This window comes from Taudactylus pleione, unplaced genomic scaffold, assembly GCF_031769625.1.
Source record: "Taudactylus pleione unplaced genomic scaffold, aTauple2 ptg000319l, whole genome shotgun sequence".
NCBI classification, from domain to species: domain Eukaryota; kingdom Metazoa; phylum Chordata; class Amphibia; order Anura; family Myobatrachidae; genus Taudactylus; species Taudactylus pleione.
The window spans coordinates 4324267-4345259 of NW_028284720.1; positions in this window are offsets into that span (position 1 = coordinate 4324267).

The window sequence follows — 20993 nt, forward strand, 5'->3', positions numbered from 1 at the left end:
AGAAACCGCCGGAGCTCTGTGAGCAGCCATAAACTTAGAAGCCCAAAAATGTAGTAGAGGCCTAACAACCAAGGGCCTGATTCACTACAGATCGCTATTGCGTACGCATTATTTAAAGTGAAAAGTCATAAACAAACAAAAAACGGCACATAAAGGCAAACATGAAGGGGGCGGTAAGGGTTAAAACAAGGAAATAACAATTGAACTTGGCATGAGGTAAAAATAAAAACCTGGTGAGGGACTGAAGTCTTACAATATACGGACAATTGGCGAATTGGGTCCATCAATTCAGGTAAAAGTTTGTAAAATCCCTGATAGTGAGAGTAGCTAATCCCTGAGTAGAAGAGCCATGGGGAATACAAACCACACAAAAGCAAAACAAAAACAACACACACAGCATGGCAAACAAGGGAAAACACACACACACAGACAAAACATGAGAACAATATGGAAACAAATGCACTGGAAATATAAATCAAACTCAACGGAAAGGCCTAAGATAAATGGGTGGTTCCCATTGTCTTAAGGCCACAATTTCTGCAAGCAAGAATCCAGCATACGCACCAGACCAAACGTGTGTCAAAATCCGGGGGTGAGAACCCGAAACCAGATATGCAATATTTCAAAAAACCCAATGAAACCGGTACTGAGTAATGGGTGTACCATTAACACAAATAAGTAATGAATCAGCAACATCCGATCCTAAGGCCACATAACTGCTTAGCAAGAGCAACAGGGCATACTCAGGAGTCCTCTGAGGGAACCTATAACATCCACCTGCTTTTTCTGGTTTGGAACACCGCAGTTACTAAAGTATAAACCCCTCGAACTAAGCATCCACCAGATTGGAGAAGAGAACCAGCTCAGATATCCAAAAATCCATGTGAAAGGCCATGGAAAATTTAAACCAAATCACCTCGTAAGCTTGCAGGGTGCCTGACACTAAAGATTGTTCTACTAAGCCCCCACGCCAGCTCTATCACCTGACCATCCCGGCTAATCAATACCCGAAGCCATACATGACTCAGAGGGAGATTCAGTAGTGGACGGAATTGCAAAGCTGCACCCAATCCGTCCTTGCAATTATGGTAATGCAGCAGGAGTTGTCATGCCTACTGCATGCATTAATGATCCGAGCTGCATCCACGGACGCAGCATCAGATCATCTGCATAATCTCTGGCTGGCTGAGTGACCATGGGCACTCATCTGAGATGAGGGAATGAGGCCAGGAAATCTCCATCAGAAGACAGAGATCCTGGTCTCTTCCCGTCCCTCCATTTTAGAAAATGGAGGCCGTCGCCACCCACAACGAGCAGCAGACTGTTAATCACAGATAGTATGATGTCACTCTGTGTGCGAACACACAGAATCGGAATCTACGTTTATCAGTGCACTGAGCACCCGGTGCGGCAGCTTGGATGGCTGATTTTCTTCCGCGTACCATAGGTGCACATGTGCAAAAGGGGTGTGGCTTTGCAGAAGGGGCATGGCTTAGTCCAGCAAAGCTACGCCCCCTTATATGTGGCGATCTTGGGGGAATTCCCGCCCCATGTCCTCGGCACTCAGTGGGCTTACCCAGCACTCCAGCAGCTGCTGGGGCAGCCCACAAATGTACCTCTCTCCGGGTACTGGCTTCTTGGTGACACCATACGACGGGGGTGACACCAAAAAGCTCTGCTATTTTATTGTCACCCCCTCGGATGGTGTCATCCGGTGCAGCCCGCACCATCCGCACCCCCCTAGTGATGACAGTGCACCAGGAGTGCACTGTTGAATAAGGTCCTATGCCTCTTCTAGCGTTCATTCTAGCACCCTGCACCTGTCACAACCCGTGCAGTTCTTCTTTCCTGCCGGGGGTGTCACTCTCTGTTCTGCTGCTTCTAGCACACTCGGTTGATGCAACAAACTGCTGAGATACAGACCAGAGAGTGCTAGAAACACCAGAGAAGAGAACTGCATGGGTTGTGACAGGTGCAGGGTGCTAGAATGAACACTATCTTCCATGTCCACGTCGTCCTGCATGCCGTCAGCGAGGTCGTCACCTGCAAAAGTTGGAAGCGCAGCATCAGCAGCCGAATCCCCTTGGAGGCAGCACAGAAACACTAGCCACAGAAGCCCTCTGCAGGAAGCTTGGGAAGTGGTCGTACACCCCACATGAAGGCCTGCACAGGCTAAAACCAAAATCTGCAAAGATTGTAAAATAAAATGTCCCACAGTAGAAGCAATTGGCTGTTCCATGTAAACCTTACAATGTGTTAGGACTGGGGAAGCCTGTGCCTGCGCCTCCAAGAAACGCTGCTTTAAAAAGGTACAAATGCAGTAGCCACAGATGCCATCATGGACATAAATACATTAGGGCCAAACTGTGCTGCAACTGGGAATGCCATGGAAGCACCAGCCAATGGAACATACATAGAAGCAGTCAGGGCTGCCATCAGAAATTGTGGGGCCCGTGACTGACAAAATCGCCAGCCCCTCCTCTCCCACCCTCCCCCTGCTACCTTATTCCTACAAAAAACAGTGCCCAAAAAATATCAAGTCTGCCCTCTTCTGTGTCGGGCAGCTTCCCCATAATGTGCGTCCAGCCAGGCCCCTTAATGTGTTTTTAGCCAGGCCCCCTTATGTGTATAGCCAGGCCCCCTTATGTGTATAGCCAGGCCCCTTATGTGTATAGCCAGGCCCCCTTATGTGTATAGCCAGGCCCCCTTATGTGTATAGCCAGGACCCCTTATGTGTATAGCTAGGCCCCCTTATGTGTATAGCCAGGCCCCTTATGTGTATAGCCAAGCCCCCTTATGTGTATAGCCAGGCCCCCTTATGTGTATAGCTAGGCCCCCTTATGTGTATAGCCAGGCCCCCTTATGTGTATAGCCAGGCCCCCTTATGTGTGTCAAGCCAGGCCCCCTTATGTGTATAGCCAGGCCCCCTTATGTGTATAGCCAGGCCCCCTTATGTGTATAGCCAGGCCCCCTTATGTGTATAGCTAGGCCCCCTTATGTGTATAGCCAGGCCCCCTTATGTGTATAAGCTAGGCCCCCTTATGTGTATAGCCAGGCCCCCTTATGTGTATAGCTAGGCCCCCTTATGTGTATAGCCAGGCCCCCTTATGTGTATAGCCAGGCCCCCTTATGTGTATAGCCAGGCCCCCTTATGTGTATAGCCAGGCCCCCTTATGTGTATAGCCAGGCCCCCTTATGTGTATAGCTAGGCCCCCTTATGTGTATAGCCAGGCCCCCTTATGTGTATAGCCAGGCCCCCTTATGTGTGTCAAGCCAGCCCCCCTTATGTGTATAGCTAGGCCCCCTTATGTGTATAGCCAGGCCCCCTTATGTGTATAGCCAGGCCCCCTTATGTGTATAGCCAGGCCCCCTTATGTGTATAGCCAGGCCCCCTTATGTGTATAGCCAGGCCCCCTTATGTGTATAGCCAGTCCCCCTTATGTGTATAGCCAGGCTCCCTTATGTGTATAGCCAGGCCCCCTTATGTGTATAGCCAGGCCCCCTTATGTGTATAGCGAGGCCCCCTTATGTGTATAGCCAGGCCCCCTTATGTGTATAGCTAGGCCCCCTTATGTGTATAGCTAGGCCCCCTTATGTGTATAGCCAAGCCCCCTAATGTGTATAGCCAGGCCCCCTTATGTGTATAGCCAGGCCCCCTTATGTGTATAGCTAGGCCCCCTTATGTGTATAGCTAGGCCCCCTTATGTGTATAGCCAGGCCCCCTTATGTGTATAGCTAGGCCCCCTTATGTGTATAGCCAGACCCCCTTATGTGTATAGCCAGGCCCCCTTATGTGTATAGACAGGCCCCCTTATGTGTATAGCCAGACCCCTTATGTGTATAGCTAGGCCCCCTTATGTGTATAGCCAGGCCCCCTTATGTGTATAGCCAGGCCCCCTTATGTGTATAGCCAAACCCCCTTATGTGTATAGCTAGGCCCCCTTATGTGTATAGCCAGGCCCCCTTATGTGTATAGCTAGGCCAATTTATGTGTATAGCTAGGCCCCCTTATGTGTGTCAAGTCTCTCCCCCCCCCCTCCCCCCTCTTTTACAGGCACATCACAGCCCACCGGCTGTGCATTTAAACTTAACAGCTATGTGTACCACTACCTCCTCTGCTGAGTGTGCGGCATTGACTCGTGTTGCCGGATGGACCGTGGCTGTTAGAGCCGGGGGGGGGTCCCAGCGCCTGTTGGCTCAATCTAATCTGACAGAGACAGCAGCAGTGATGCTGTTGCTCTCTGAACAAAAATGCCACAAATGAATCTTTTAGTAGCCACTTCATTGGGGCCAAAGTAGTGTGTTTTATTCCTGTGGGGGCCAATGTAGTGTGTTTTATTTCTGAGGAGGCTAATGTAGTGTGTTTTATTCCTGTGGAGGCCAATGTAGTGTGTTTTATTCCTGTGGAGGCCAATGTAGTGTGTTTTATTCCTGTGGAGGCCAATGTAGTGTGTTTTATTCCTGTGGGGGCAAATGTAGTGTGTTTTATTCCTGTGGAGGCTAATGTATGTGTCTTTTATTCCTGTGGAGGCCAATGTAGTGTGTTTTATTCCTGTGGAGGACAATGTAGTGTGTTTTATTCCTGTGGAGGCCAATGTAGTGTGTTTTATTCCTGTGGAGGCCAATGTAGTGTGTTTTATTCCTGTGGGGGCCAATGTAGTGTGTTTTATTCCTGTGGAGGCCAATGTGGTGTGTTTTATTCCTGTGGAGGCCAATGTGGTGTGTTTTATTCCTGTGGAGGCCAATGTATGTGTCTTTTATTCCTGTGGAGGCCAATGTAGTGTGTTTTATTCCTGTGGAGGCCAATGTAGTGAGCTTTATTCCTGTGGAGGCCAATGTAGTGTGTTTTATTCCTGTGGGGGCCAACGTAGTGCATTTTATTCCTGTGGAGGCCAATGTAGAAAGCTTTATTCCTGTGGAGGCCAATGTAGTGTGTTTTATTCCTGTGGAGGCCAATATGGTGTGTTTTATTCCTGTGGAGGCCAATGTAGTGTGTTTTATTCCTGTGGAGGCCAATGTAGTGTGTTTTATTCCTGTGGGGGCCAATGTAGTGTGTTTTATTTCTGAGGAGGCCAATGTAGTGTGTTTATTCCTGTGGAGGCCAATGTAGTGTGTTTTATTCCTGTGGAGGCCAATGTAGTGTGTTTTGTTCCTGTGGGGGCTAATGTAGTGTGTTTTATTCCTGTGGAGGCCAATGTAGTGTGTTTTATTCCTGTGGGGGCCAAAGTAGTGTGTTTTATTCCTGTGGGGGCCAATGTAGTGTGTTTTATTTCTGAGGAGGCCAATGTAGTGTGTTTTATTCCTGTGGAGGCCAATGTAGTGTGTTTTATTCCTGTGGAGGCCAATGTGGTGTGTTTTATTCCTGTGGAGGCCAATGTGGTGTGTTTTATTCCTGTGGAGGCCAATGTATGTGTCTTTTATTCCTGTGGAGGCCAATGTAGTGTGTTTTATTCCTGTGGAGGCCAATGTAGTGAGCTTTATTCCTGTGGAGGCCAATGTAGTGTGTTTTATTCCTGTGGGGGCCAACGTAGTGCATTTTATTCCTGTGGAGGCCAATGTAGTAAGCTTTATTCCTGTGGAGGCCAATGTAGTGTGTTTTATTCCTGTGGAGGCCAATATGGTGTGTTTTATTCCTGTGGAGGCCAATATGGTGTGTTTTATTCCTGTGGAGGCCAATGGGTGTGTTTTATTCCTGTGGAGGCCAATGTAGTGTGTTTTATTCCTGTGGAGGCCAATGTAGTGTGTTTTATTCCTGTGGGGGCAAATGTAGTGTGTTTTATTCCTGTGGAGGCTAATGTATGTGTCTTTTATTCCTGTGGAGGCCAATGTAGTGTGTTTTATTCCTGTGGAGGACAATGTAGTGTGTTTTATTCCTGTGGAGGCCAATGTAGTGTGTTTTATTCCTGTGGAGGCCAATGTAGTGTGTTTTATTCCTGTGGAGGCCAATGGGTGTGTTTTATTCCTGTGGAGGCCAATGTAGTGTGTTTTATTCCTGTGGAGGCCAATGTAGTGTGTTTTATTCCTGTGGGGGCAAATGTAGTGTGTTTTATTCCTGTGGAGGCTAATGTATGTGTCTTTTATTCCTGTGGAGGCCAATGTAGTGTGTTTTATTCCTGTGGAGGCCAATGTAGTTTGTTTTATTCCTGTGGAGGCCAGTGTAGTGTGTTTTATTCCTGTGGAGGCCAATGTAGTGTGTTTTATTCCTGTGGAGGCCAATGTAGTGTGTTTTATTCCCGTGGAGGCCAATGTAGTGTGTATTTTTTCTGTGGGAGCCAATATGTATGTTTTTTCATTGATCACGCATGCCCTATCGCCGGTGTGACTTGGCAATTTTAAAATCTTGTGTATTGTCCCTCCAGTTGAAAGAGGTTGGAATTCACTGGTCTAAATGAAAAGAACCCTTTGTGGTTTATTATGTATATTTTATACATGTTTTTAATTATAACTATGTATTTATTTTATGTATCGGGTTCTGCACAACTCATTTGATATATTCTGTTTCTCTATCATTCAGTCTAGTGGACACTGAGCTACCTGGATGTAAATGTAACCCTCCTTTAATCTCTAAAGGGGACACCAGGTTACTAACTGAAATGTCAGCTATTGTACACTCCCTTACACTACTGCTAAGTCAGGGCTCAACAAATTTTTCTAAAATCTAGTAGCAAGCTTAAAAATATAGGAGCCAGAACATCGTCCCATACCAAAACCTTGCATACACTACCCCACATGCTTGGGGTGGCCCTCCTATTGCCATTTAGTGACCTGGGCCTAAAGCCCAGGTCACTCACATCTACTTTGGGGGGCAGATACCTTATATTGGGCCTAATGCCCCCTATGTAGATTGGGCCTTGTGCCTACCTACAGTATATGCACATAGGCCTATTGCCTGATTTACCCCATGGGCCTAGTGCCCGACAACCCTGGTAGTCTAGGGAGGGGTTAATGATAAGCCTCACAGAGGGCCTACCTGCTATGGTGAAAGAGGCTCCGGTCCTCAGCCGCATTCTTCTGCCGCTGGCCTGTCCTGGCCAGCGGCGCCGCCTCTTCCGTCAGCCGGCGCCTCCTGTCTTCTGTCTTCCTCACAGCATCTTCTGGCCTCTTCCGCGGCCACCGGAACGCTTCTGTCTTCTTTGGGAGGTCTTGTCTCCTCCCCCTCTGCCGCCGCACTGCTCTTTCCCGCTCAGCAGTGTCTAATACAAGACGCCTCGAGATTGGCTCGTCGCATTTGCCTCCTATTGGTTGCTGGATCGTGAGCCATGTTCGGCTCGCAGCCAGAGGCAAACACCGTGTCAACACTACCAGGTGATGGGCTGAAGTAAGCCCGCACCTGCAGCCAAGTCCTGCCCGCTGGCGCTGGTGGAAGGGACCAGGCGGTCCCTTCACCAGGTACTAGCCGCTTCTGCTTACCCAGCGCTGGGAGCAAAACCAGCATCCCAGCGCCGGCCAGGGATGTGTCCCGCAGGGGACTCATCTCCTTTGCCTGCCCCTGCAGCTGTGCCGATGCTGGGATCAGCCACTTGATTATATAAAGAGAAGAATACTCCCGCACCAAGATATTAGGTCAACATGATATTCAAACAAGAATGCCACATATCATGTTTATAATAATTCAGATATTGGTTTTATTTGCTAGTGGTGCTACCTACTGATTAGATTATACAATCTAACACTTTCAAAAAGAAAGATAATCAGTCTCATTAGGTGCACTCACACCCTCAAATCACATTTATATATAAAAACAATATTTATTGGGTATACCTTAAAAGACCAGTACCTTTTGGTCTAGCAATATTAATAAGAATACTAATATCCTACTCTATTTCTAATATATATAAAAAGATATTTTAATAAGTACTGTATATCCTTCAATCAGGTCATCAAGCGAAATATAATTGTTAACATTTATGTAGAAGCATAGAGTGATAAAGAAAATAAATATAATAGGTGAATAAAGACTTAATTATAAACTAATGGTGCATACACATGGTCAGATTTTTCCTTCAGATATGAACGATAACGATTTAAAAATCGTTCATATCAGTCATTCATATCTGAAGGAAAATCTGACATATCTGACATGCCTGAACGATGGACGATGAACGATGCGCGTTCCTGATGGTCAGATAACGATATCTGACATCTGATGTGTTTGCAGTGAGACTTGGACAATTCCATTCATTTTAATGCAGTCAAAAATTGTTCAATCGTTCAAATCGTTCAAAACTTTGGTAAAATCGTTCAAATCGTTCATCTGACAGATCTGACACATCTGACCGTGTGTATGCTCCATAACTAGGGTGCTGTCTACATCTATAAGTCTATTTCACTTTAGTCACTGTGTGTGTTTCAAATATGTATCTATTCTTTACATTTGATACATTTATTGCAAAGTTTTAATGATACAAAAGTATCAGAAAGACTGTCAGCCAGAAATGTAGCTAGCTCAGACCTGGTTATTTTTATTCAATCCAGGTTACATGCTTCCACATTATGCTGTGTATGAGACATGTGCTAAAGGAATTTATGTGATGATAACATATTATTCAATAAATTGTATGGTCATATAGCTAAATGCTTTTATTTTGTATTTAATTGTCACAATAATAATTCCTTATAATTATAGTGCATAGTCATGAGCGGCAACTTCACGTGCAGGTGATATTCGTCAGTTATTCCCATACATTTAGCAAGGACAATGAAGGGTTAAACCAATTTCTGTACTGTTTGGTCATTTATTAATTACAAACACATCAGGACTGTAAAGATAGTAGTTTTCCGCTAAAGAGCGTCTCATGTGTACATATAGCTGCTTGTCCTGTTATCAGGGAAAGGTGGTATGTACTAAGGCTCCTTCTGTACTCACGTAGAGGGCACTTTGCTGTTTTTAGGTAAGCTTGGAGTGACTGTATTACAATGGGAGTCTGCCACATGCACACTAATAAACCTTGTGCTCAGAGACATGAACGTACCTTAATCTATCCTTATTATTGTGTCACAGTTCCACAATATTATACACACATGTCTTCAGGGATTACTTCATTCTAGCTAATACTACGTTATATTAAATACAACTTCTATTAGGCTGTCCTGTAATTTCCGTGCTGGTTGTTTCTCAATCACAGCGTGTCAGTGTAATATATCCTGTGCGATCTCACTGTATTAGCTGCAAAATGTACATGTCTCTAGGGCAGTGGTTCCCAGACTGTGAGCCGTGGCACCCTGGGGTGCCCTGGGAGACTTGCAGGGGTGCCTTAGGTTGGTGGTCCAGCACCAAATCAAATTCTTTATGGTCAATGTAATGTAAATATGTGGACAAAAAGCACAAACCTGTCCATCACCACCATATAACTGAGCCTAAGGATGACAGGTCAGCACAATTTACTTAATTTTACTACTTTACTAAAAAAAATTCTGAATTTCACAATAACAACCTTTTGGCTTAGGGGTGCCATGAAAACAATACTGATACTCTAGGGTGCCGTGATTCCAAAAAGTTTGGGAACCTCTGCTGTAGGGGTTACTTCATTCTGGCTAATACATCGTTATATTGAATATAACTTCCATTAAGCTATCCCTGTGATCCCCATGCTGGTTATGTTTCAGTCACAGCGTGTCAGAGTAATATAACCTGCACGATCTCACTGTATATGCTGCACTATCTCCAGGGGATTTACCCTATACAGGGCCGCAACTAGGGGGGGACTAGAGGTGCACGTGCACCGGGTGCCAGATTGTAGGGGGTGAAAAAAGCTGACTCAAGGTGGCTTGGCGGCTGCAGGCTCAGAAAATGGCCATCCAAAAATGGCCGCCGCCAAAGAGGAGACAAATGCTAGAGGTCCTTACTGGCCAGGGGGGTTTATGCTCATTGCCAGGGGGTTTATGCCAACCATCCGCATGGTCGAACAAGGACAAACTTCAGGTACAGGAAGGGAGGGGGTGCAAAATTGCTGCCTTGCACCGGATGACAGATATCCTAGTTTCGGCCCTGCCCTATATTACGGATTGCATTTCCGCAGAGACATGCTGGTTATATTTCAGTCACAGCGTGTCAGTGTAATATAACCTGCACGATCTCACTGTATATGCTGCACTATCTCTATATTTTACGGATTGCATTTCCGCAGAGACATGCTGTTTCTGCACACACATATATAGACATTAATCTATATATATATATATATATATATATATATATAATAACACAGCACACAGCCAGACGCCTACGCACATTTCGCTTCAACAAGCTTTCTCAAGGCGTAAGAGCCGGAACCCGCCATCTTCAGGATTCAAATACCATGCTTCAGCCTATTAGAAGATAGAGGAGAGTCTTCCAATCAGGAAGGAGAAGGGATTATGACATCATTCCTGAGAATTCCGATCATTTAAGCTAAGGGATATTTAGAACCATCACTCATTGTCCATACACTTCATGACGAGTACCATTTAAATAAGCATCGATGTAGATTATGTTACATTTTAATCATGTTTCCTATTATATTTACCACATATTACTCTAGATATTTCATAGATAATATATATTGTTGTTAGATATCACCTATAATGTATATCCAAAAAATGGATATATCATAACAAAATAAGTGCAAAATTGTATCATATGTGAACCACCCAGGCCTCTGATATGTAAATTTTTCCTTGAAGTGGACCTGGGGATGTCTCCAAGGAAAGTGGCCTATACGCTGTATACACTTTACCAGCTCAAAGCAAAGTAACAGCACACACTTTACCAAATACTGTTCATTTTATTTAGCAGGAACGCTTCTTCAATTCTCACTTGAATATATATATTATAGCATAACAATTACCATTTTGCATTAGTAGCAATTACATATCGTCATTGAAAACTTTAGTATTAAATACCAGTATACTAACCCACAACTATAGTCATAACTTTGCAACACCCACACAATTCACAACCTATACTTAACACTTTTTATCATATTTTGTCCTAGCATGTTAGTCCCATCTGTGTATTACCTATGGCCATGCTCTCGGTGGTGCACATTTCTTTACTTATTTATTATTTGATTTTAACCCAGGTACTAACGCTGAACTCCTTTGCTTAGCAAGGTAATGGGGTAGATGTATTATAGCGGCACTTAACGTGCCGCTATAACGCTTCCCGCTTCGCCTCTTTACCGAGGCGAATCAGGAAGCCCTACCGATGAGATGTATAAACATCTCATCGGCCGGAGAGGGGGAGCGTTAACTCCCCCCTCCGGCGCTACCCGCTAGAGACAGCAGCGCATCAGCCTAGTGCTAGCCTAGTGCTGATGCGCTGTGTCTCTTCCCGGCCGGCACCACTGAGCATGCGCGGGATCTCGCAAGTATCCCCGCGTGCAGTCATGGAGCCGGCAGCCGCCATAGCAGGGACAGCACTGTCCCTGCTGTGGGGATAGGCTGGCGCCAGGCTGTAGCTGTCGATAACGACAGCTACAGCCGGCCGAAACGGTCATGCGTTATGACCGTTCGTACATAGCCCTGCCGTCGGCGCTGCTATCTTGTAGATAGCAGCGCCGATAATGACAGGGGCGCATAGCGCCCCTGTCATTTACCGCCCAGACCCCTGATCATACATCGGGGAGAAGCGGTATCAGCGCACGTTACATAACGTGCGCTGATACTGTTTCTGGGCTTTGTACATCTCCCCCATTGTCTGTTAGGGACTCCCTGCCAAAAGACTCTCCTGGAAATGATAACACTTCTTGTATGAATTAGTTCTCTTGTGAGTTGCCTCTTCTAAGATTTTAGTAAAGCTAGTCTTAGGTGAGTAATGAAATATATCCTTTCCTGTAGAAGCAATAAAGTCCTTCAATTAGCAGAAGTTATATTTTCCATGACTTGAAGAGAAAGTGAAGTTAGTACATCCTGCAGTGAGAGAGGAAGGGGGGGGCGGAGCTGTCAGCGCTGGGCTGCGGGGGGGGGCGGAGCTGTCAGCGGGGGCGGAGCTGTAGTGCAGGGCTGCGGGGGGCGGAGCTGTCAGCGCTGGGCTGCGGGGGGGGGGGGGCGGAGCTGTCAGCGGCGGGCGGAGCTGTAGTGCAGGGCTGCGGGGGGGGGGGGGGGCGGAGCTGTCAGCGGGGGGCTCTATCTAAAGAGCCGTGCCTGGAGTCACTTCACTGAGAACATCAGCCTCTCGGCCTGACGTCACCGCCCACCTCCCTCAGAGATCACAGGCTCCTCCCCCCCCAGCCAGCTGAGCAGGGCGTTAAGGAATTTCTACTGTCTTCTTCCTCCTTTCCTCCGCCCCCTTTCATTGAGACCCCGCCTTTCCAGTGCCAAAAACGCCCCTTTTGTCCCGCCTCTCCCCCATCACCATCTCCAGTGTCACAGACAGTCACACATCTCATACATCTCATACATCGTACTACATGATCCACACACGGGGAATAACTTCTATCAGGGAGATGTGTCCGCTCTTACTGCTGCTGCTGTGCCCAGGTGAGTGCTCTCCCCCTGCATCATTATACACACACATTATATATATATATATATATATATATATATATATATATATATATATATATATATATATATATATACAGTATATGGTGTAATTACAGAGCTGTCCTATTTCACCCACATGTCTGCTCCCCTGTACTCTCTGTCTCTATCCCATGGTTATACACACACATTATATGAATGGTTAATATACACACACATTATATACATGGTTATTATACACACACATTACATACATGGTTATTATACACACACATTATATACATGGTTATTATACACACACATTATATACATGGTTAATATACACACACATTATATACATGGTTATTATACACACACATTATATACATGGTTATTATACACACACATTATATACATGGTTATTATACACACACATTATATACATGGTTATTATACACACATTATATACATGGTTATTATAGTCTCATACCCCATCACCCCGTCACTCTGCTCTCTGTCACTTTCCTCCTGCCCTAGTGCAGCTTCATCATTATACACAGCGGCTGCAGGTGCCAATGTAATGTGACAGCAGGATCAGAGAGATGACCTCTCAGTGACTAGCTCTGTACTATAGCCGATGGCTCTCAGTGACTAGCTCTGTACTATAGCCGATGGCTCTCACTGACTAGCTCTGTACTATAGCCTATGGCTCTCAGTGACTAGCTTCTGTACTATAGCCTATGGCTCTCAGTGACTAGCTCTGTACTATAGCCTATGGCTCTCACTGACTAGCTCTGTACTATAGCCTATGGCTCTCAGTGACTAGCTCTGTACTATAGACTATGGCTCTCAGTGACTAGCTCTGTACTATAGCCTATGGCTCTCAGTGACTAGCTTCTGTACTATAGCCTGAGGCTCTCACTGACTAGCTCTGTACTATAGCCTATGGCTCTCACTGACTAGCTCTGTACTATAGCCTATGGCTCTCAGTGACTAGCTCTGTACTATAGCCTATGGCTCTCAGTGACTAGCTTCTGTACTATAGCCTATGGCTCTCACTGACTAGCTCTGTACTATAGCCTATGGCTCTCAGTGACTAGCTCTGTACTATAGCCTATGGCTCTCAGTGACTAGCTTCTGTACTATAGCCTATGGCTCTCAGTGACTAGCTTCTGTACTATAGCCTATGGCTCTCAGTGACTAGCTTCTGTACTATAGCCTATGGCTCTCAGTGACTAGCTTCTGTACTATAGCCTATGGCTATCACTGACTAGCTCTGTACTATAGCCTATGGCTCTCAGTGACTAGCTCTGTACTATAGCCTATGGCTCTCAGTGACTAGCTCTGTACTATAGCCTATTGGCTCTCACTGACTAGCTCTGTACTATAGCCTATGGCTCTCACTGACTAGTTCTGTACTATAGCCTATGGCTATCAGTGACTAGCTCTGTACTATAGCCTATGGCTCTCAGTGACTAGCTCTGTACTATAGCCTATGGCTCTCACTGACTAGTTCTGTACTATAGCCTATGGCTATCAGTGACTAGCTCTGTACTATATCCTATGGCTCTCAGTGACTAGCTTCTGTACTATAGCCTATGGCTGTCAGTGACTAGCTCTGTACTATAGCCTATGGCTCTCAGTGACTAGCTCTGTACTATAGCCTATGGCTCTCAGTGACTAGCTCTGTACTATAGCCTATGGCTCTCAGTGACTAGCTCTGTACTATAGCCTATGGCTGTCAGTGACTAGCTCTGTACTATAGCCTATGGCTGTCAGTGACTAGCTCTGTACTATAGCCTATGGCTCTCAGTGACTAGCTCTGTACTATAGCCTATGGCTCTCAGTGACTAGCTTCTGTACTATAGCCTATGGCTCTCAGTGACTAGCTCTGTACTATAGCCTATGGCTCTCAGTGACTAGCTTCTGTACTATAGCCTATGGCTGTCAGTGACTAGCTCTGTACTATAGCCTATGGCTCTCAGTGACTAGCTCTGTACTATAGCCTATGGCTGTCAGTGACTAGCTCTGTACTATAGCCTATGGCTCTCACTGACTAGCTCTGTACTATAGCCTATGGCTCTCAGTGACTAGCTCTGTACTATAGCCTATGGCTCTCACTGACTAGCTCTGTACTATAGCCTATGGCTCTCACTGACTAGCTTCTGTACTATAGCCTATGGCTCTCAGTGACTAGCTTCTGTACTATAGCCTATGGCTCTCACTGACTAGCTTCTGTACTATAGCCTATGGCTGTCAGTGACTAGCTCTGTACTATAGCCTATGGCTCTCAGTGACTAGCTCTGTACTATAGCCTATGGCTCTCAGTGACTAGCTCTGTACTATAGCCTATGGCTCTCAGTGACTAGCTCTGTACTATAGCCTATGTCTCCGAGTGACTAGCTCTGTACTATAGCCTATGGCTCTCAGGGACTAGCTTCTGTACTATAGCCTATGGCTCTCAGTGACTAGCTTCTGTACTATAGCCTATGGCTCTCACTGACTAGCTTCTGTACTATAGCCTATGGCTGTCAGTGACTAGCTCTGTACTATAGCCTATGGCTCTCACTGACTAGCTCTGTACTATAGCCTATGGCTTTCAGTGACTAGCTCTGTACTATAGCCTATGGCTCTCACTGACTAGCTCTGTACTATAGCCTATGGCTCTCACTGACTAGCTTCTGTACTATAGCCTATGGCTCTCAGTGACTAGCTTCTGTACTATAGCCTATGGCTCTCACTGACTAGCTTCTGTACTATAGCCTATGGCTGTCAGTGACTAGCTCTGTACTATAGCCTATGGCTCTCAGTGACTAGCTCTGTACTATAGCCTATGGCTCTCAGTGACTAGCTTCTGTACTATAGCCTATGGCTCTCAGTGACTAGCTTCTGTACTATAGCCTATGGCTCTCAGTGTCTAGCTTCTGTACTATAGCCTATGGCTCTCAGTGACTAGCTCAGTACTATAGCCTATGGCTATCAGTGACTAGCTCTGTACTATAGCCTACGGCTCTCAGTGACTAGCTTCTGTACTATAGCCTACGGCTCTCACTGACTAGCTCTGTACAATAGCCTACGGCTGTCACTGACTAGCTTCTGTACTATAGCCTATGGCTCTCTGTGACTAGCTCTGTACTATAGCCTATGGCTCTCACTGACTAGCTCTGTACTATAGCCTATGGCTGTCAGTGACTAGCTTCTGTACTATAGCCTATGGCTGTCAGTGACTAACTCTGTACTATAGCCTATGTCTCTGAGTGACTAGCTCTGTACTATAGCCTATGGCTGTCAGTGACTAGCTCTGTACTATAGCCTATGGGTCTCACTGACTAGCTCTGTACTATAGCCTATGGCGCTCAGTGACTAGCTTCTGTACTATAGCCTATGGCGCTCAGTGACTAGCTTCTGTACTATAGCCTATGGCTGTCAGTGACTAGCTCTGTACTATAGCCTATGTCTCTGAGTGACTAGCTCTGTACTATAGCCTATGGCTCTCAGTGACTAGCTCTGTACTATAGCCTATGGCTCTCACTGACTAGCTTCTGTATTATAGCCTATGGCTATCACTGACTAGCTTCTGTACTATAGCCTATGGCTGTCACTGACTAGCTCTGTACTATAGCCTATGGCTGTCACTGACTAGCTCTGTACTATAGCTTATGGCTCTCAGTGACTAGCTCTGTACTATAGCCTATGGCTGTCAGTGACTAGCTCTGTACTGTAGCCTATGTCTCCGAGTGACTAGCTCTGTACTATAGCCTATGGCTCTCAGTGACTAGCTCTGTACTATAGCCTATGGCTGTCAGTGACTAGCTCTGTACTATAGCCTATGGCTCTCAGTGACTAGCTCTGTACTATAGCATATGGCTCTCAGTGACTAGCTTCTGTACTATAGCCTATGGCTCTCAGTGACTAGCTCTGTACTATAGCCTATGGCTCTCACTGACTAGCTCTGTACTATAGCCTATGGCTATCAGTGACTAGCTCTGTACTATAGCCTATGGCTGTCAGTGACTAGCTTCTGTACTATAGCCTATGGCTGCAAGTGACTAGCTCTGTACTATAGCCTATGGCTCTCAGTGACTAGCTCTGTACTATAGCCTATGGCTCTCAGTGACTAGCTTCTGTACTATAGCCTATGGCTCTCAGTGACTAGCTCTGTACTATAGCCTATGGCTGTCAGTGACTAGCTTCTGTACTATAGCCTATGGCTGTCAGTGACTAGCTCTGTACTATAGCCTATGGCTCTCAGTGACTAGCTCTGTACTATAGCCTATGGCTCTCAGTGACTAGCTCTGTACTATAGCCTATGGCTCTCACTGACTAGCTCTGTACTATAGCCTATGGCTCTCACTGACTAGCTCTGTACTATAGCCTATGGCTATCAGTGACTAGCTCTGTACTATAGCCTATGGCTCTCACTGACTAGCTTTGTACTATAGCCTATGGCTCTCACTGACTAGCTTCTGTACTATAGCCTATGGCTCTCAGTGACTAGCTTCTGTACTATAGCCTATGGCTCTCACTGACTAGCTTCTGTACTATAGCCTATGGCTGTCAGTGACTAGCTCTGTACTATAGCCTATGGCTCTCACTGACTAGCTTCTGTACTATAGCCTATGGCTGTCAGTGACTAGCTCTGTACTATAGCCTATGGCTCTCAGTGACTAGCTCTGTACTATAGCCTATGGCTCTCAGTGACTAGCTTCTGTACTATAGCCTATGGCTGTCACTGACTAGCTTCTGTACTATAGCCTATGGCTCTCTGTGACTAGCTCTGTACTATAGCCTATGGCTCTCACTGACTAGCTCTGTACTATAGCCTATGGCTCTCAGTGACTAGCTTCTGTACTATAGCCTATGGCACTAAGTGACTAGCTTCTGTACTATAGCCTGTGGCTCTCACTGACTAGCTTCTGTACTATAGCCTGTGGCTCTCAGTGACTAGCTTCTGTACTATAGCCTGTGGCTCTCAGTGACTAGCTCTGTACTATAGCCTGTGGCTCTCACTGACTAGCTCTGTACTATAGCCTGTGGCTCTCACTGACTAGCTCTGTACTATAGCCTATGGCTCTCAGTGACTTGCTTCTGTACTATAGCCTATGGCTCTCACTGACTAGCTCTGTACTATAGCCTATGGCTCTCAGTGACTAGCTCTGTACTATAGCCTATGGCTCTCACTGACTAGCTCTGTACTATAGCCTATGGCTCTCAGTGACTAGCTCTGTACTATAGCCTATGGCTGTCAGTGACTAGCTTCTGTACTATAGCCTATGGCTGTCACTGACTAGCTCTGTACTATAGCCTATGGCTCTCAGTGACTAGCTCTGTACTATAGCCTATGGCTCTCAGTGACTAGCTCTGTACTATAGCCTATGGCTCTCAGTGACTAGCTTCTGTACTATAGCCTATGGCTGTCAGTGACTAGCTCTGTACTATAGCCTATGGCTGTCAGTGACTAGCTCTGTACTATAGCCTATGGCTCTCAGTGACTAGCTCTGTACTATAGCCTATGGCTCTCAGTGACTAGCTCTGTACTATAGCCTATGGCTCTCAGTGACTAGCTCTGTACTATAGCCTATGGCTATCAGTGACTAGCTCTGTACTATAGCCTATGGCTCTCACTGACTAGCTTCTGTACTATAGCCTATGGCTCTCACTGACTAGCTTCTGTACTATAGCCTATGGCTGTCAGTGACTAGCTCTGTACTATAGCCTATGGCTCTAAGTGACTAGCTCTGTACTATAGCCTATGGCTCTCAGTGACTAGCTCTGTACTATAGCCTATGGCTCTCAGTGACTAGCTTCTGTACTATAGCCTATGGCTCTCAGTGACTAGCTTCTGTACTATAGCCTATGGCTCTCAGTGTCTAGCTTCTGTACTATAGCCTATGGCTCTCAGTGACTAGCTCTGTACTATAGCCTATGGCTATCAGTGACTAGCTCTGTACTATAGCCTATGGCTCTCACTGACTAGCTTCTGTACTATAGCCTATGGCTCTCACTGACTAGCTCTGTACAATAGCCTACGGCTGTCACTGACTAGCTTCTGTACTATAGCCTATGGCTCTCTGTGACTAGCTCTGTACTATAGCCTATGGCTCTCAGTGACTAGCTTCTGTACTATAGCCTATGGCTCTCAGTGACTAGCTCTGTACTATAGCCTATGGCTCTCACTGACTAGCTCTGTACTATAGCCTATGGCTCTCACTGACTAGCTCTGTACTATAGCCTATGGCTCTCACTGACTAGCTTCTGTACTATAGCCTATGGCTCTCAGTGACTAGCTTCTGTACTATAGCCTATGGCTGTCAGTGACTAGCTTCTGTACTATAGCCTATGGCTGTCACTGACTAGCTCTGTACTATAGCCTATGGCTCTCACTGACTAGCTTCTGTACTATAGCCTATGGCTGTCAGTGACTAGCTCTGTACTATAGCCTATGGCTGTCAGTGACTAGCTCTGTACTATAGCCTATGGCTGTCAGTGACTAGCTTCTGTACTATAGCCTATGGCTGTCAGTGACTAGCTCTGTACTATAGCCTATGGCTCTCAGTGACTAGCTCTGTACTATAGCCTATGGCTCTCAGTGACTAGCTCTGTACTATAGCCTATGGCTCTCAGTGACTAGCTCTGTACTATAGCCTATGGCTCTCAGTGACTAGCTTCTGTACTATAGCCTATGGCTGTCACTGACTAGCTTCTGTACTATAGCCTATGGCTCTCTGTGACTAGCTCTGTACTATAGCCTATGGCTCTCACTGACTAGCTCTGTACTATAGCCTATGGCTCTCAGTGACTAGCTTCTGTACTATAGCCTATGGCACTAAGTGACTAGCTTCTGTACTATAGCCTGTGGCTCTCACTGACTAGCTTCTGTACTATAGCCTGTGGCTCTCAGTGACTAGCTTCTGTACTATAGCCTGTGGCTCTCAGTGACTAGCTCTGTACTATAGCCTGTGGCTCTCACTGACTAGCTCTGTACTATAGCCTGTGGCTCTCACTGACTAGCTCTGTACTATAGCCTATGGCTCTCAGTGACTTGCTTCTGTACTATAGCCTATGGCTCTCACTGACTAGCTCTGTACTATAGCCTATAGCTCTCAGTGACTAGCTCTGTACTATAGCCTATGGCTCTCACTGACTAGCTCTGTACTATAGCCTATGGCTCTCAGTGACTAGCTCTGTACTATAGCCTATGGCTGTCAGTGACTAGCTTCTGTACTATAGCCTATGGCTGTCAGTGACTAGCTCTGTACTATAGCCTATGGCTCTCAGTGACTAGCTCTGTACTATAGCCTATGGCTCTCAGTGACTAGCTTCTGTACTATAGCCTATGGCTGTCAGTGACTAGCTCTGTACTATAGCCTATGGCTGTCAGTGACTAGCTCTGTACTATAGCCTATGGCTCTCAGTGACTAGCTCTGTACTATAGCCTATGGCTCTCAGTGACTAGCTCTGTACTATAGCCTATGGCTCTCAGTGACTAGCTCTGTACTATAGCCTATGGCTATCAGTGACTAGCTCTGTACTATAGCCTATGGCTCTCACTGACTAGCTCTGTACTATAGCCTATGGCTCTCACTGACTAGCTTCTGTACTATAGCCTATGGCTGTCAGTGACTAGCTTCTGTACTATAGCCTATGGCTGTCAGTGACTAGCTCTGTACTATAGCCTATGGCTCTCAGTGACTAGCTCTGTACTATAGCCTATGGCTCTCAGTGACTAGCTTCTGTACTATAGCCTATGGCTGTCAGTGACTAGCTCTGTACTATAGCCTATGGCTCTAAGTGACTAGCTCTGTACTATAGCCTATGGCTCTCAGTGACTAGCTCTGTACTATAGCCTATGGCTCTCAGTGACTAGCTTCTGTACTATAGCCTATGGTTCTCAGTGACTAGCTTCTGTACTATAGCCTATGGCTCTCAGTGTCTAGCTTCTGTACTATAGCCTATGGCTCTCAGTGACTAGCTCTGTACTATAGCCTATGGCTATCAGTGACTAGCTCTGTACTATAGCCTATGGCTCTCACTGACTAGCTTCTGTACTATAGCCTATGGCTCTCACTGACTAGCTCTGTACAATAGCCTACGGCTGTCACTGACTAGCTTCTGTACTATAGCCTATGGCTCTCTGTGACTAGCTCTGTACTATAGCCTATGGCTCTCAGTGACTAGCTTCTGTACTATAGCCTATGGCTCTCAGTGACTAGCTCTGTACTATAGCCTATGGCTCTCACTGACTAGCTCTGTACTATAGCCTATGGCTCTCACTGACTAGCTCTGTACTATAGCCTATGGCTCTCACTGACTAGCTTCTGTACTATAGCCTATGGCTCTCAGTGACTAGCTTCTGTACTATAGCCTATGGCTGTCAGTGACTAGCTTCTGTACTATAGCCTATGGCTGTCACTGACTAGCTCTGTACTATAGCCTATGGCTCTCACTGACTAGCTTCTGTACTATAGCCTATGGCTGTCAGTGACTAGCTCTGTACTATAGCCTATGGCTCTCACTGACTAGCTCTGTACTATAGCCTATGGCTGTCAGTG